General features: G+C 49.9%; 4 non-coding genes across 4 annotated transcripts; all 4 read right to left on the bottom strand.

Moving 5' to 3' along the window:
- Positions 1 to 2,666: 2,666 nt before the first annotated feature.
- On the bottom strand, positions 2,667 to 2,738 carry TRNAG-UCC (transfer RNA glycine (anticodon UCC)). The gene has a single exon. It is a non-coding gene; the product is annotated as a tRNA-Gly (tRNA).
- Positions 2,739 to 3,923: 1,185 nt separating this feature from the next.
- TRNAG-UCC (transfer RNA glycine (anticodon UCC)) lies at positions 3,924 to 3,995 on the bottom strand. The gene has a single exon. It is a non-coding gene; the product is annotated as a tRNA-Gly (tRNA).
- A 3,699-nt stretch (positions 3,996 to 7,694) lies between these two features.
- On the bottom strand, positions 7,695 to 7,766 carry TRNAG-UCC (transfer RNA glycine (anticodon UCC)). Its single transcript has one exon. It is a non-coding gene; the product is annotated as a tRNA-Gly (tRNA).
- A 4,956-nt stretch (positions 7,767 to 12,722) lies between these two features.
- Positions 12,723 to 12,794, bottom strand: TRNAG-UCC (transfer RNA glycine (anticodon UCC)). The gene has a single exon. It is a non-coding gene; the product is annotated as a tRNA-Gly (tRNA).
- Positions 12,795 to 14,838: the final 2,044 nt, after the last annotated feature.

Below are 14,838 nucleotides of genomic sequence, written 5' to 3'. Positions count from 1 at the left end.
TCACCGATAGACAGTTGCAGAAACTAGGATGCAAGAACCTTTCCTGGATGGGGTTTTGATTTTCACGAAAAGTGTGTCAGCTTTGCTTTCAGCATGAGTCTGATTTCCAAAAAATGCATTTTGAACAATTTAAAGATTTGATCTGCGTTGGCCGGGAATAGAACCCGGGTCAACTGCTTGGAAGGCAGCTATGCTCACCACTATACCACCAACGCCTGCCTGTCTGGGCTATCTGATGGAGCGGCCCTTAGAAATAAGAATAAGTCATTGGCTGGGAATGAAAAAAGCTTGCGTTTGACGCAGAAGCAGTTCGCATCATGAGGTCTTGCCGGTCAGCCCAACATTTCCCCGGGACCCCTTAAAAAAGGAGCTTGGTTTTAAGTTTGGTTTGATTGAACAGTACATTTTGTTGGCTGGGCTGGGACCCTCTCCTATTTAGCGCAAGAGTGGAACGAGGCAGCAAGTTCAAGGAATGACATTGCATCCAGGCACTTACAGCTCTTTGTGCCCTAATGCCATGACACAAAAACATAATTTGAAAAAAGTTAGCAGAGGATGGTTTCGATCCATCGACCTCTGGGTTATGGGCCCAGCACAGCACGCTTCCGCTGCGCCACTCTGCTGGTTGGAGAACAAGAGCTTTTCTGGGCTTTTACAGCCTACAAACCGACAACCCTAGACCCAGTTTCGAGTGAAGCGGGCAGTAGGCCTTACAAAGCCAAACAACCTGCAACCACGCACTCCCATCCCATGGCCTTTTGCAGACAGGCCTCATTTCTCTAGCTCACACCCTAACTGCCAACACCCCTTCCCCTTCTCTCTCTGTCTCTCTCTCTCTGTCTCTCTCTCTCATTCTCTCTCTCTCGCAAATAGATACTTTACTTCCCAGGTGCAACAAAACAAGCCTTCTCGAGCTGGCAGATATGGGAAGGAAGGAAGGAAGGGCCAGTTTGGAAACTCAACTCAATTACCATAAATCCCCTGCTAAGGGTTATGGGAGGGAGGAATGAAGGAACTTTGCTTCAGGGAAAGGGCTGCTGCTGCTTCAGCATGTGAGGAGCGCAGCCACACGTTTCACCTTCTTCAGTATGTTGGTTTACAGGATGAGAGAGATCCTGAAACCTCACTCTAATAGGCTGAGGTGCTGTGCTCGGTGGCCTGCTGGGACCAAGGCCCGTCAGGGCAAGGCGAATAGGCCTTTGTCAGGCCTTCGTCAGGGCTTTGTCGGGGAGAGGCCAGGAGCCCTGCTCGCTTCAATCCCCTCACCGATAGACAGTTGCAGAAACTAGGATGCAAGAACCTTTCCTGGATGGGGTTTTGATTTTCACGAAAAGTGTGTCAGCTTTGCTTTCAGCATGAGTCTGATTTCCAAAAAATGCATTTTGAACAATTTAAAGATTTGATCTGCGTTGGCAGGGAATCGAACCCAGGTCAACTGCTTGGAAGGCAGCTATGCTCACCACTATACCACCAACGCCTGCCTGTCTGGGCTATCTGATGGAGCGGCCCTTAGAAATAAGAATAAGTCATTGGCTGGGAATGAAAAAAGCTTGCGTTTGACGCAGAAGCAGTTCGCATCATGAGGTCTTGCCGGTCAGCCCAACATTTCCCCGGGACCCCTTAAAAAAGGAGCTTGGTTTTAAGTTTGGTTTGATTGAACAGTACATTTTGTTGGCTGGGCTGGGACCCTCTCCTATTTAGCGCAAGAGTGGAACGAGGCAGCAAGTTCAAGGAATGACATTGCATCCAGGCACTTACAGCTCTTTGTGCCCTAATGCCATGACACAAAAACATAATTTGAAAAAAGTTAGCAGAGGATGGTTTCGATCCATCGACCTCTGGGTTATGGGCCCAGCACGCTTCCGCTGCGCCACTCTGCTGGTTGGAGAACAAGAGCTTTTCTGGGCTTTTACAGCCTACAAACCGACAACCCTAGACCCAGTTTCGAGTGAAGCGGGCAGTAGGCCTTACAAAGCCAAACAACCTGCAACCACGCACTCCCATCCCATGGCCTTTTGCAGACAGGCCTCATTTCTCTAGCTCACACCCTAACTGCCAACACCCCTTCCCCTTCTCTCTCTGTCTCTCTCTCTCTGTCTCTCTCTCTCATTCTCTCTCTCTCGCAAATAGATACTTTACTTCCCAGGTGCAACAAAACAAGCCTTCTCGAGCTGGCAGATATGGGAAGGAAGGAAGGAAGGAAGGGCCAGTTTGGAAACTCAACTCAATTACCATAAATCCCCTGCTAAGGGTTATGGGAGGGAGGAATGAAGGAACTTTGCTTCAGGGAAAGGGCTGCTGCTGCTTCAGCATGTGAGGAGCGCAGCCACACGTTTCACCTTCTTCAGTATGTTGGTTTACAGGATGAGAGAGATCCTGAAACCTCACTCTAATAGGCTGAGGTGCTGTGCTCGGTGGCCTGCTGGGACCAAGGCCCGTCAGGGCAAGGCGAATAGGCCTTTGTCAGGCCTTCGTCAGGGCTTTGTCGGGGAGGGGCCAGGAGCCCTGCTCGCTTCAATCCCCTCACCGATAGACAGTTGCAGAAACTAGGATGCAAGAACCTTTCCTGGATGGGGTTTTGATTTTCACGAAAAGTGTGTCAGCTTTGCTTTCAGCATGAGTCTGATTTCCAAAAAATGCATTTTGAACAATTTAAAGATTTGATCTGCGTTGGCCGGGAATCGAACCCGGGTCAACTGCTTGGAAGGCAGCTATGCTCACCACTATACCACCAACGCCTGCCTGTCTGGGCTATCTGATGGAGCGGCCCTTAGAAATAAGAATAAGTCATTGGCTGGGAATGAAAAAAGCTTGCGTTTGACGCAGAAGCAGTTCGCATCATGAGGTCTTGCCGGTCAGCCCAACATTTCCCCGGGACCCCTTAAAAAAGGAGCTTGGTTTTAAGTTTGGTTTGATTGAACAGTACATTTTGTTGGCTGGGCTGGGACCCTCTCCTATTTAGCGCAAGAGTGGAACGAGGCAGCAAGTTCAAGGAATGACATTGCATCCAGGCACTTACAGCTCTTTGTGCCCTAATGCCATGACACAAAAACATAATTTGAAAAAAGTTAGCAGAGGATGGTTTCGATCCATCGACCTCTGGGTTATGGGCCCAGCACGCTTCCGCTGCGCCACTCTGCTGGTTGGAGAACAAGAGCTTTTCTGGGCTTTTACAGCCTACAAACCGACAACCCTAGACCCAGTTTCGAGTGAAGCGGGCAGTAGGCCTTACAAAGCCAAACAACCTGCAACCACGCACTCCCATCCCATGGCCTTTTGCAGACAGGCCTCATTTCTCTAGCTCACACCCTAACTGCCAACACCCCTTCCCCTTCTCTCTCTGTCTCTCTCTCTCTGTCTCTCTCTCTCATTCTCTCTCTCTCGCAAATAGATACTTTACTTCCCAGGTGCAACAAAACAAGCCTTCTCGAGCTGGCAGATATGGGAAGGAAGGAAGGAAGGGCCAGTTTGGAAACTCAACTCAATTACCATAAATCCCCTGCTAAGGGTTATGGGAGGGAGGAATGAAGGAACTTTGCTTCAGGGAAAGGGCTGCTGCTGCTTCAGCATGTGAGGAGCGCAGCCACACGTTTCACCTTCTTCAGTATGTTGGTTTACAGGATGAGAGAGATCCTGAAACCTCACTCTAATAGGCTGAGGTGCTGTGCTCGGTGGCCTGCTGGGACCAAGGCCCGTCAGGGCAAGGCGAATAGGCCTTTGTCAGGCCTTCGTCAGGGCTTTGTCGGGGAGGGGCCAGGAGCCCTGCTCGCTTCAATCCCCTCACCGATAGACAGTTGCAGAAACTAGGATGCAAGAACCTTTCCTGGATGGGGTTTTGATTTTCACGAAAAGTGTGTCAGCTTTGCTTTCAGCATGAGTCTGATTTCCAAAAAATGCATTTTGAACAATTTAAAGATTTGATCTGCGTTGGCCGGGAATCGAACCCGGGTCAACTGCTTGGAAGGCAGCTATGCTCACCACTATACCACCAACGCCTGCCTGTCTGGGCTATCTGATGGAGCGGCCCTTAGAAATAAGAATAAGTCATTGGCTGGGAATGAAAAAAGCTTGCGTTTGACGCAGAAGCAGTTCGCATCATGAGGTCTTGCCGGTCAGCCCAACATTTCCCCGGGACCCCTTAAAAAAGGAGCTTGGTTTTAAGTTTGGTTTGATTGAACAGTACATTTTGTTGGCTGGGCTGGGACCCTCTCCTATTTAGCGCAAGAGTGGAACGAGGCAGCAAGTTCAAGGAATGACATTGCATCCAGGCACTTACAGCTCTTTGTGCCCTAATGCCATGACACAAAAACATAATTTGAAAAAAGTTAGCAGAGGATGGTTTCGATCCATCGACCTCTGGGTTATGGGCCCAGCACGCTTCCGCTGCGCCACTCTGCTGGTTGGAGAACAAGAGCTTTTCTGGGCTTTTACAGCCTACAAACCGACAACCCTAGACCCAGTTTCGAGTGAAGCGGGCAGTAGGCCTTACAAAGCCAAACAACCTGCAACCACGCACTCCCATCCCATGGCCTTTTGCAGACAGGCCTCATTTCTCTAGCTCACACCCTAACTGCCAACACCCCTTCCCCTTCTCTCTCTGTCTCTCTCTCTCTGTCTCTCTCTCTCATTCTCTCTCTCTCGCAAATAGATACTTTACTTCCCAGGTGCAACAAAACAAGCCTTCTCGAGCTGGCAGATATGGGAAGGAAGGAAGGAAGGGCCAGTTTGGAAACTCAACTCAATTACCATAAATCCCCTGCTAAGGGTTATGGGAGGGAGGAATGAAGGAACTTTGCTTCAGGGAAAGGGCTGCTGCTGCTTCAGCATGTGAGGAGCGCAGCCACACGTTTCACCTTCTTCAGTATGTTGGTTTACAGGATGAGAGAGATCCTGAAACCTCACTCTAATAGGCTGAGGTGCTGTGCTCGGTGGCCTGCTGGGACCAAGGCCCGTCAGGGCAAGGCGAATAGGCCTTTGTCAGGCCTTCGTCAGGGCTTTGTCGGGGAGGGGCCAGGAGCCCTGCTCGCTTCAATCCCCTCACCGATAGACAGTTGCAGAAACTAGGATGCAAGAACCTTTCCTGGATGGGGTTTTGATTTTCACGAAAAGTGTGTCAGCTTTGCTTTCAGCATGAGTCTGATTTCCAAAAAATGCATTTTGAACAATTTAAAGATTTGATCTGCGTTGGCCAGGAATAGAACCCGGGTCAACTGCTTGGAAGGCAGCTATGCTCACCACTATACCACCAACGCCTGCCTGTCTGGGCTATCTGATGGAGCGGCCCTTAGAAATAAGAATAAGTCATTGGCTGGGAATGAAAAAAGCTTGCGTTTGACGCAGAAGCAGTTCGCATCATGAGGTCTTGCCGGTCAGCCCAACATTTCCCCGGGACCCCTTAAAAAAGGAGCTTGGTTTTAAGTTTGGTTTGATTGAACAGTACATTTTGTTGGCTGGGCTGGGACCCTCTCCTATTTAGCGCAAGAGTGGAACGAGGCAGCAAGTTCAAGGAATGACATTGCATCCAGGCACTTACAGCTCTTTGTGCCCTAATGCCATGACACAAAAACATAATTTGAAAAAAGTTAGCAGAGGATGGTTTCGATCCATCGACCTCTGGGTTATGGGCCCAGCACGCTTCCGCTGCGCCACTCTGCTGGTTGGAGAACAAGAGCTTTTCTGGGCTTTTACAGCCTACAAACCGACAACCCTAGACCCAGTTTCGAGTGAAGCGGGCAGTAGGCCTTACAAAGCCAAACAACCTGCAACCACGCACTCCCATCCCATGGCCTTTTGCAGACAGGCCTCATTTCTCTAGCTCACACCCTAACTGCCAACACCCCTTCCCCTTCTCTCTCTGTCTCTCTCTCTCTGTCTCTCTCTCTCATTCTCTCTCTCTCGCAAATAGATACTTTACTTCCCAGGTGCAACAAAACAAGCCTTCTCGAGCTGGCAGATATGGGAAGGAAGGAAGGAAGGGCCAGTTTGGAAACTCAACTCAATTACCATAAATCCCCTGCTAAGGGTTATGGGAGGGAGGAATGAAGGAACTTTGCTTCAGGGAAAGGGCTGCTGCTGCTTCAGCATGTGAGGAGCGCAGCCACACGTTTCACCTTCTTCAGTATGTTGGTTTACAGGATGAGAGAGATCCTGAAACCTCACTCTAATAGGCTGAGGTGCTGTGCTCGGTGGCCTGCTGGGACCAAGGCCCGTCAGGGCAAGGCGAATAGGCCTTTGTCAGGCCTTCGTCAGGGCTTTGTCGGGGAGGGGCCAGGAGCCCTGCTCGCTTCAATCCCCTCACCGATAGACAGTTGCAGAAACTAGGATGCAAGAACCTTTCCTGGATGGGGTTTTGATTTTCACGAAAAGTGTGTCAGCTTTGCTTTCAGCATGAGTCTGATTTCCAAAAAATGCATTTTGAACAATTTAAAGATTTGATCTGCGTTGGCAGGGAATCGAACCCAGGTCAACTGCTTGGAAGGCAGCTATGCTCACCACTATACCACCAACGCCTGCCTGTCTGGGCTATCTGATGGAGCGGCCCTTAGAAATAAGAATAAGTCATTGGCTGGGAATGAAAAAAGCTTGCGTTTGACGCAGAAGCAGTTCGCATCATGAGGTCTTGCCGGTCAGCCCAACATTTCCCCGGGACCCCTTAAAAAAGGAGCTTGGTTTTAAGTTTGGTTTGATTGAACAGTACATTTTGTTGGCTGGGCTGGGACCCTCTCCTATTTAGCGCAAGAGTGGAACGAGGCAGCAAGTTCAAGGAATGACATTGCATCCAGGCACTTACAGCTCTTTGTGCCCTAATGCCATGACACAAAAACATAATTTGAAAAAAGTTAGCAGAGGATGGTTTCGATCCATCGACCTCTGGGTTATGGGCCCAGCACGCTTCCGCTGCGCCACTCTGCTGGTTGGAGAACAAGAGCTTTTCTGGGCTTTTACAGCCTACAAACCGACAACCCTAGACCCAGTTTCGAGTGAAGCGGGCAGTAGGCCTTACAAAGCCAAACAACCTGCAACCACGCACTCCCATCCCATGGCCTTTTGCAGACAGGCCTCATTTCTCTAGCTCACACCCTAACTGCCAACACCCCTTCCCCTTCTCTCTCTGTCTCTCTCTCTCTGTCTCTCTCTCTCATTCTCTCTCTCTCGCAAATAGATACTTTACTTCCCAGGTGCAACAAAACAAGCCTTCTCGAGCTGGCAGATATGGGAAGGAAGGAAGGAAGGGCCAGTTTGGAAACTCAACTCAATTACCATAAATCCCCTGCTAAGGGTTATGGGAGGGAGGAATGAAGGAACTTTGCTTCAGGGAAAGGGCTGCTGCTGCTTCAGCATGTGAGGAGCGCAGCCACACGTTTCACCTTCTTCAGTATGTTGGTTTACAGGATGAGAGAGATCCTGAAACCTCACTCTAATAGGCTGAGGTGCTGTGCTCGGTGGCCTGCTGGGACCAAGGCCCGTCAGGGCAAGGCGAATAGGCCTTTGTCAGGCCTTCGTCAGGGCTTTGTCGGGGAGGGGCCAGGAGCCCTGCTCGCTTCAATCCCCTCACCGATAGACAGTTGCAGAAACTAGGATGCAAGAACCTTTCCTGGATGGGGTTTTGATTTTCACGAAAAGTGTGTCAGCTTTGCTTTCAGCATGAGTCTGATTTCCAAAAAATGCATTTTGAACAATTTAAAGATTTGATCTGCGTTGGCCGGGAATCGAACCCGGGTCAACTGCTTGGAAGGCAGCTATGCTCACCACTATACCACCAACGCCTGCCTGTCTGGGCTATCTGATGGAGCGGCCCTTAGAAATAAGAATAAGTCATTGGCTGGGAATGAAAAAAGCTTGCGTTTGACGCAGAAGCAGTTCGCATCATGAGGTCTTGCCGGTCAGCCCAACATTTCCCCGGGACCCCTTAAAAAAGGAGCTTGGTTTTAAGTTTGGTTTGATTGAACAGTACATTTTGTTGGCTGGGCTGGGACCCTCTCCTATTTAGCGCAAGAGTGGAACGAGGCAGCAAGTTCAAGGAATGACATTGCATCCAGGCACTTACAGCTCTTTGTGCCCTAATGCCATGACACAAAAACATAATTTGAAAAAAGTTAGCAGAGGATGGTTTCGATCCATCGACCTCTGGGTTATGGGCCCAGCACGCTTCCGCTGCGCCACTCTGCTGGTTGGAGAACAAGAGCTCTTCTGGGCTTTTACAGCCTACAAACCGACAACCCTAGACCCAGTTTCGAGTGAAGCGGGCAGTAGGCCTTACAAAGCCAAACAACCTGCAACCACGCACTCCCATCCCATGGCCTTTTGCAGACAGGCCTCATTTCTCTAGCTCACACCCTAACTGCCAACACCCCTTCCCCTTCTCTCTCTGTCTCTCTCTCTCTGTCTCTCTCTCTCATTCTCTCTCTCTCGCAAATAGATACTTTACTTCCCAGGTGCAACAAAACAAGCCTTCTCGAGCTGGCAGATATGGGAAGGAAGGAAGGAAGGGCCAGTTTGGAAACTCAACTCAATTACCATAAATCCCCTGCTAAGGGTTATGGGAGGGAGGAATGAAGGAACTTTGCTTCAGGGAAAGGGCTGCTGCTGCTTCAGCATGTGAGGAGCGCAGCCACACGTTTCACCTTCTTCAGTATGTTGGTTTACAGGATGAGAGAGATCCTGAAACCTCACTCTAATAGGCTGAGGTGCTGTGCTCGGTGGCCTGCTGGGACCAAGGCCCGTCAGGGCAAGGCGAATAGGCCTTTGTCAGGCCTTCGTCAGGGCTTTGTCGGGGAGGGGCCAGGAGCCCTGCTCGCTTCAATCCCCTCACCGATAGACAGTTGCAGAAACTAGGATGCAAGAACCTTTCCTGGATGGGGTTTTGATTTTCACGAAAAGTGTGTCAGCTTTGCTTTCAGCATGAGTCTGATTTCCAAAAAATGCATTTTGAACAATTTAAAGATTTGATCTGCGTTGGCCGGGAATAGAACCCGGGTCAACTGCTTGGAAGGCAGCTATGCTCACCACTATACCACCAACGCCTGCCTGTCTGGGCTATCTGATGGAGCGGCCCTTAGAAATAAGAATAAGTCATTGGCTGGGAATGAAAAAAGCTTGCGTTTGACGCAGAAGCAGTTCGCATCATGAGGTCTTGCCGGTCAGCCCAACATTTCCCCGGGACCCCTTAAAAAAGGAGCTTGGTTTTAAGTTTGGTTTGATTGAACAGTACATTTTGTTGGCTGGGCTGGGACCCTCTCCTATTTAGCGCAAGAGTGGAACGAGGCAGCAAGTTCAAGGAATGACATTGCATCCAGGCACTTACAGCTCTTTGTGCCCTAATGCCATGACACAAAAACATAATTTGAAAAAAGTTAGCAGAGGATGGTTTCGATCCATCGACCTCTGGGTTATGGGCCCAGCACGCTTCCGCTGCGCCACTCTGCTGGTTGGAGAACAAGAGCTTTTCTGGGCTTTTACAGCCTACAAACCGACAACCCTAGACCCAGTTTCGAGTGAAGCGGGCAGTAGGCCTTACAAAGCCAAACAACCTGCAACCACGCACTCCCATCCCATGGCCTTTTGCAGACAGGCCTCATTTCTCTAGCTCACACCCTAACTGCCAACACCCCCTCCCCTTCTCTCTCTGTCTCTCTCTCTCTGTCTCTCTCTCTCATTCTCTCTCTCTCGCAAATAGATACTTTACTTCCCAGGTGCAACAAAACAAGCCTTCTCGAGCTGGCAGATATGGGAAGGAAGGAAGGAAGGGCCAGTTTGGAAACTCAACTCAATTACCATAAATCCCCTGCTAAGGGTTATGGGAGGGAGGAATGAAGGAACTTTGCTTCAGGGAAAGGGCTGCTGCTGCTTCAGCATGTGAGGAGCGCAGCCACACGTTTCACCTTCTTCAGTATGTTGGTTTACAGGATGAGAGAGATCCTGAAACCTCACTCTAATAGGCTGAGGTGCTGTGCTCGGTGGCCTGCTGGGACCAAGGCCCGTCAGGGCAAGGCGAATAGGCCTTTGTCAGGCCTTCGTCAGGGCTTTGTCGGGGAGGGGCCAGGAGCCCTGCTCGCTTCAATCCCCTCACCGATAGACAGTTGCAGAAACTAGGATGCAAGAACCTTTCCTGGATGGGGTTTTGATTTTCACGAAAAGTGTGTCAGCTTTGCTTTCAGCATGAGTCTGATTTCCAAAAAATGCATTTTGAACAATTTAAAGATTTGATCTGCGTTGGCCAGGAATAGAACCCGGGTCAACTGCTTGGAAGGCAGCTATGCTCACCACTATACCACCAACGCCTGCCTGTCTGGGCTATCTGATGGAGCGGCCCTTAGAAATAAGAATAAGTCATTGGCTGGGAATGAAAAAAGCTTGCGTTTGACGCAGAAGCAGTTCGCATCATGAGGTCTTGCCGGTCAGCCCAACATTTCCCCGGGACCCCTTAAAAAAGGAGCTTGGTTTTAAGTTTGGTTTGATTGAACAGTACATTTTGTTGGCTGGGCTGGGACCCTCTCCTATTTAGCGCAAGAGTGGAACGAGGCAGCAAGTTCAAGGAATGACATTGCATCCAGGCACTTACAGCTCTTTGTGCCCTAATGCCATGACACAAAAACATAATTTGAAAAAAGTTAGCAGAGGATGGTTTCGATCCATCGACCTCTGGGTTATGGGCCCAGCACGCTTCCGCTGCGCCACTCTGCTGGTTGGAGAACAAGAGCTTTTCTGGGCTTTTACAGCCTACAAACCGACAACCCTAGACCCAGTTTCGAGTGAAGCGGGCAGTAGGCCTTACAAAGCCAAACAACCTGCAACCACGCACTCCCATCCCATGGCCTTTTGCAGACAGGCCTCATTTCTCTAGCTCACACCCTAACTGCCAACACCCCTTCCCCTTCTCTCTCTGTCTCTCTCTCTCTGTCTCTCTCTCTCATTCTCTCTCTCTCGCAAATAGATACTTTACTTCCCAGGTGCAACAAAACAAGCCTTCTCGAGCTGGCAGATATGGGAAGGAAGGAAGGAAGGGCCAGTTTGGAAACTCAACTCAATTACCATAAATCCCCTGCTAAGGGTTATGGGAGGGAGGAATGAAGGAACTTTGCTTCAGGGAAAGGGCTGCTGCTGCTTCAGCATGTGAGGAGCGCAGCCACACGTTTCACCTTCTTCAGTATGTTGGTTTACAGGATGAGAGAGATCCTGAAACCTCACTCTAATAGGCTGAGGTGCTGTGCTCGGTGGCCTGCTGGGACCAAGGCCCGTCAGGGCAAGGCGAATAGGCCTTTGTCAGGCCTTCGTCAGGGCTTTGTCGGGGAGGGGCCAGGAGCCCTGCTCGCTTCAATCCCCTCACCGATAGACAGTTGCAGAAACTAGGATGCAAGAACCTTTCCTGGATGGGGTTTTGATTTTCACGAAAAGTGTGTCAGCTTTGCTTTCAGCATGAGTCTGATTTCCAAAAAATGCATTTTGAACAATTTAAAGATTTGATCTGCGTTGGCAGGGAATCGAACCCAGGTCAACTGCTTGGAAGGCAGCTATGCTCACCACTATACCACCAACGCCTGCCTGTCTGGGCTATCTGATGGAGCGGCCCTTAGAAATAAGAATAAGTCATTGGCTGGGAATGAAAAAAGCTTGCGTTTGACGCAGAAGCAGTTCGCATCATGAGGTCTTGCCGGTCAGCCCAACATTTCCCCGGGACCCCTTAAAAAAGGAGCTTGGTTTTAAGTTTGGTTTGATTGAACAGTACATTTTGTTGGCTGGGCTGGGACCCTCTCCTATTTAGCGCAAGAGTGGAACGAGGCAGCAAGTTCAAGGAATGACATTGCATCCAGGCACTTACAGCTCTTTGTGCCCTAATGCCATGACACAAAAACATAATTTGAAAAAAGTTAGCAGAGGATGGTTTCGATCCATCGACCTCTGGGTTATGGGCCCAGCACGCTTCCGCTGCGCCACTCTGCTGGTTGGAGAACAAGAGCTTTTCTGGGCTTTTACAGCCTACAAACCGACAACCCTAGACCCAGTTTCGAGTGAAGCGGGCAGTAGGCCTTACAAAGCCAAACAACCTGCAACCACGCACTCCCATCCCATGGCCTTTTGCAGACAGGCCTCATTTCTCTAGCTCACACCCTAACTGCCAACACCCCTTCCCCTTCTCTCTCTGTCTCTCTCTCTCTGTCTCTCTCTCTCATTCTCTCTCTCTCGCAAATAGATACTTTACTTCCCAGGTGCAACAAAACAAGCCTTCTCGAGCTGGCAGATATGGGAAGGAAGGAAGGAAGGGCCAGTTTGGAAACTCAACTCAATTACCATAAATCCCCTGCTAAGGGTTATGGGAGGGAGGAATGAAGGAACTTTGCTTCAGGGAAAGGGCTGCTGCTGCTTCAGCATGTGAGGAGCGCAGCCACACGTTTCACCTTCTTCAGTATGTTGGTTTACAGGATGAGAGAGATCCTGAAACCTCACTCTAATAGGCTGAGGTGCTGTGCTCGGTGGCCTGCTGGGACCAAGGCCCGTCAGGGCAAGGCGAATAGGCCTTTGTCAGGCCTTCGTCAGGGCTTTGTCGGGGAGGGGCCAGGAGCCCTGCTCGCTTCAATCCCCTCACCGATAGACAGTTGCAGAAACTAGGATGCAAGAACCTTTCCTGGATGGGGTTTTGATTTTCACGAAAAGTGTGTCAGCTTTGCTTTCAGCATGAGTCTGATTTCCAAAAAATGCATTTTGAACAATTTAAAGATTTGATCTGCGTTGGCCGGGAATCGAACCCGGGTCAACTGCTTGGAAGGCAGCTATGCTCACCACTATACCACCAACGCCTGCCTGTCTGGGCTATCTGATGGAGCGGCCCTTAGAAATAAGAATAAGTCATTGGCTGGGAATGAAAAAAGCTTGCGTTTGACGCAGAAGCAGTTCGCATCATGAGGTCTTGCCGGTCAGCCCAACATTTCCCCGGGACCCCTTAAAAAAGGAGCTTGGTTTTAAGTTTGGTTTGATTGAACAGTACATTTTGTTGGCTGGGCTGGGACCCTCTCCTATTTAGCGCAAGAGTGGAACGAGGCAGCAAGTTCAAGGAATGACATTGCATCCAGGCACTTACAGCTCTTTGTGCCCTAATGCCATGACACAAAAACATAATTTGAAAAAAGTTAGCAGAGGATGGTTTCGATCCATCGACCTCTGGGTTATGGGCCCAGCACGCTTCCGCTGCGCCACTCTGCTGGTTGGAGAACAAGAGCTCTTCTGGGCTTTTACAGCCTACAAACCGACAACCCTAGACCCAGTTTCGAGTGAAGCGGGCAGTAGGCCTTACAAAGCCAAACAACCTGCAACCACGCACTCCCATCCCATGGCCTTTTGCAGACAGGCCTCATTTCTCTAGCTCACACCCTAACTGCCAACACCCCTTCCCCTTCTCTCTCTGTCTCTCTCTCTCTGTCTCTCTCTCTCATTCTCTCTCTCTCGCAAATAGATACTTTACTTCCCAGGTGCAACAAAACAAGCCTTCTCGAGCTGGCAGATATGGGAAGGAAGGAAGGAAGGGCCAGTTTGGAAACTCAACTCAATTACCATAAATCCCCTGCTAAGGGTTATGGGAGGGAGGAATGAAGGAACTTTGCTTCAGGGAAAGGGCTGCTGCTGCTTCAGCATGTGAGGAGCGCAGCCACACGTTTCACCTTCTTCAGTATGTTGGTTTACAGGATGAGAGAGATCCTGAAACCTCACTCTAATAGGCTGAGGTGCTGTGCTCGGTGGCCTGCTGGGACCAAGGCCCGTCAGGGCAAGGCGAATAGGCCTTTGTCAGGCCTTCGTCAGGGCTTTGTCGGGGAGGGGCCAGGAGCCCTGCTCGCTTCAATCCCCTCACCGATAGACAGTTGCAGAAACTAGGATGCAAGAACCTTTCCTGGATGGGGTTTTGATTTTCACGAAAAGTGTGTCAGCTTTGCTTTCAGCATGAGTCTGATTTCCAAAAAATGCATTTTGAACAATTTAAAGATTTGATCTGCGTTGGCCGGGAATAGAACCCGGGTCAACTGCTTGGAAGGCAGCTATGCTCACCACTATACCACCAACGCCTGCCTGTCTGGGCTATCTGATGGAGCGGCCCTTAGAAATAAGAATAAGTCATTGGCTGGGAATGAAAAAAGCTTGCGTTTGACGCAGAAGCAGTTCGCATCATGAGGTCTTGCCGGTCAGCCCAACATTTCCCCGGGACCCCTTAAAAAAGGAGCTTGGTTTTAAGTTTGGTTTGATTGAACAGTACATTTTGTTGGCTGGGCTGGGACCCTCTCCTATTTAGCGCAAGAGTGGAACGAGGCAGCAAGTTCAAGGAATGACATTGCATCCAGGCACTTACAGCTCTTTGTGCCCTAATGCCATGACACAAAAACATAATTTGAAAAAAGTTAGCAGAGGATGGTTTCGATCCATCGACCTCTGGGTTATGGGCCCAGCACGCTTCCGCTGCGCCACTCTGCTGGTTGGAGAACAAGAGCTTTTCTGGGCTTTTACAGCCTACAAACCGACAACCCTAGACCCAGTTTCGAGTGAAGCGGGCAGTAGGCCTTACAAAGCCAAACAACCTGCAACCACGCACTCCCATCCCATGGCCTTTTGCAGACAGGCCTCATTTCTCTAGCTCACACCCTAACTGCCAACACCCCTTCCCCTTCTCTCTCTGTCTCTCTCTCTCTGTCTCTCTCTCTCATTCTCTCTCTCTCGCAAATAGATACTTTACTTCCCAGGTGCAACAAAACAAGCCTTCTCGAGCTGGCAGATATGGGAAGGAAGGAAGGAAGGGCCAGTTTGGAAACTCAACTCAATTACCATAAATCCCCTGCTAAGGGTTATGGGAGGGAGGAA

This window comes from Ambystoma mexicanum, chromosome 6q, assembly GCF_040938575.1.
Source record: "Ambystoma mexicanum isolate Mex_15411 chromosome 6q, UKY_AmexF1_1, whole genome shotgun sequence".
Lineage (NCBI taxonomy): Eukaryota > Metazoa > Chordata > Amphibia > Caudata > Ambystomatidae > Ambystoma > Ambystoma mexicanum.
The sequence above is the reverse complement of the archived record's forward strand: the minus strand, read 5'-3'. Positions and strand labels throughout refer to the sequence as shown.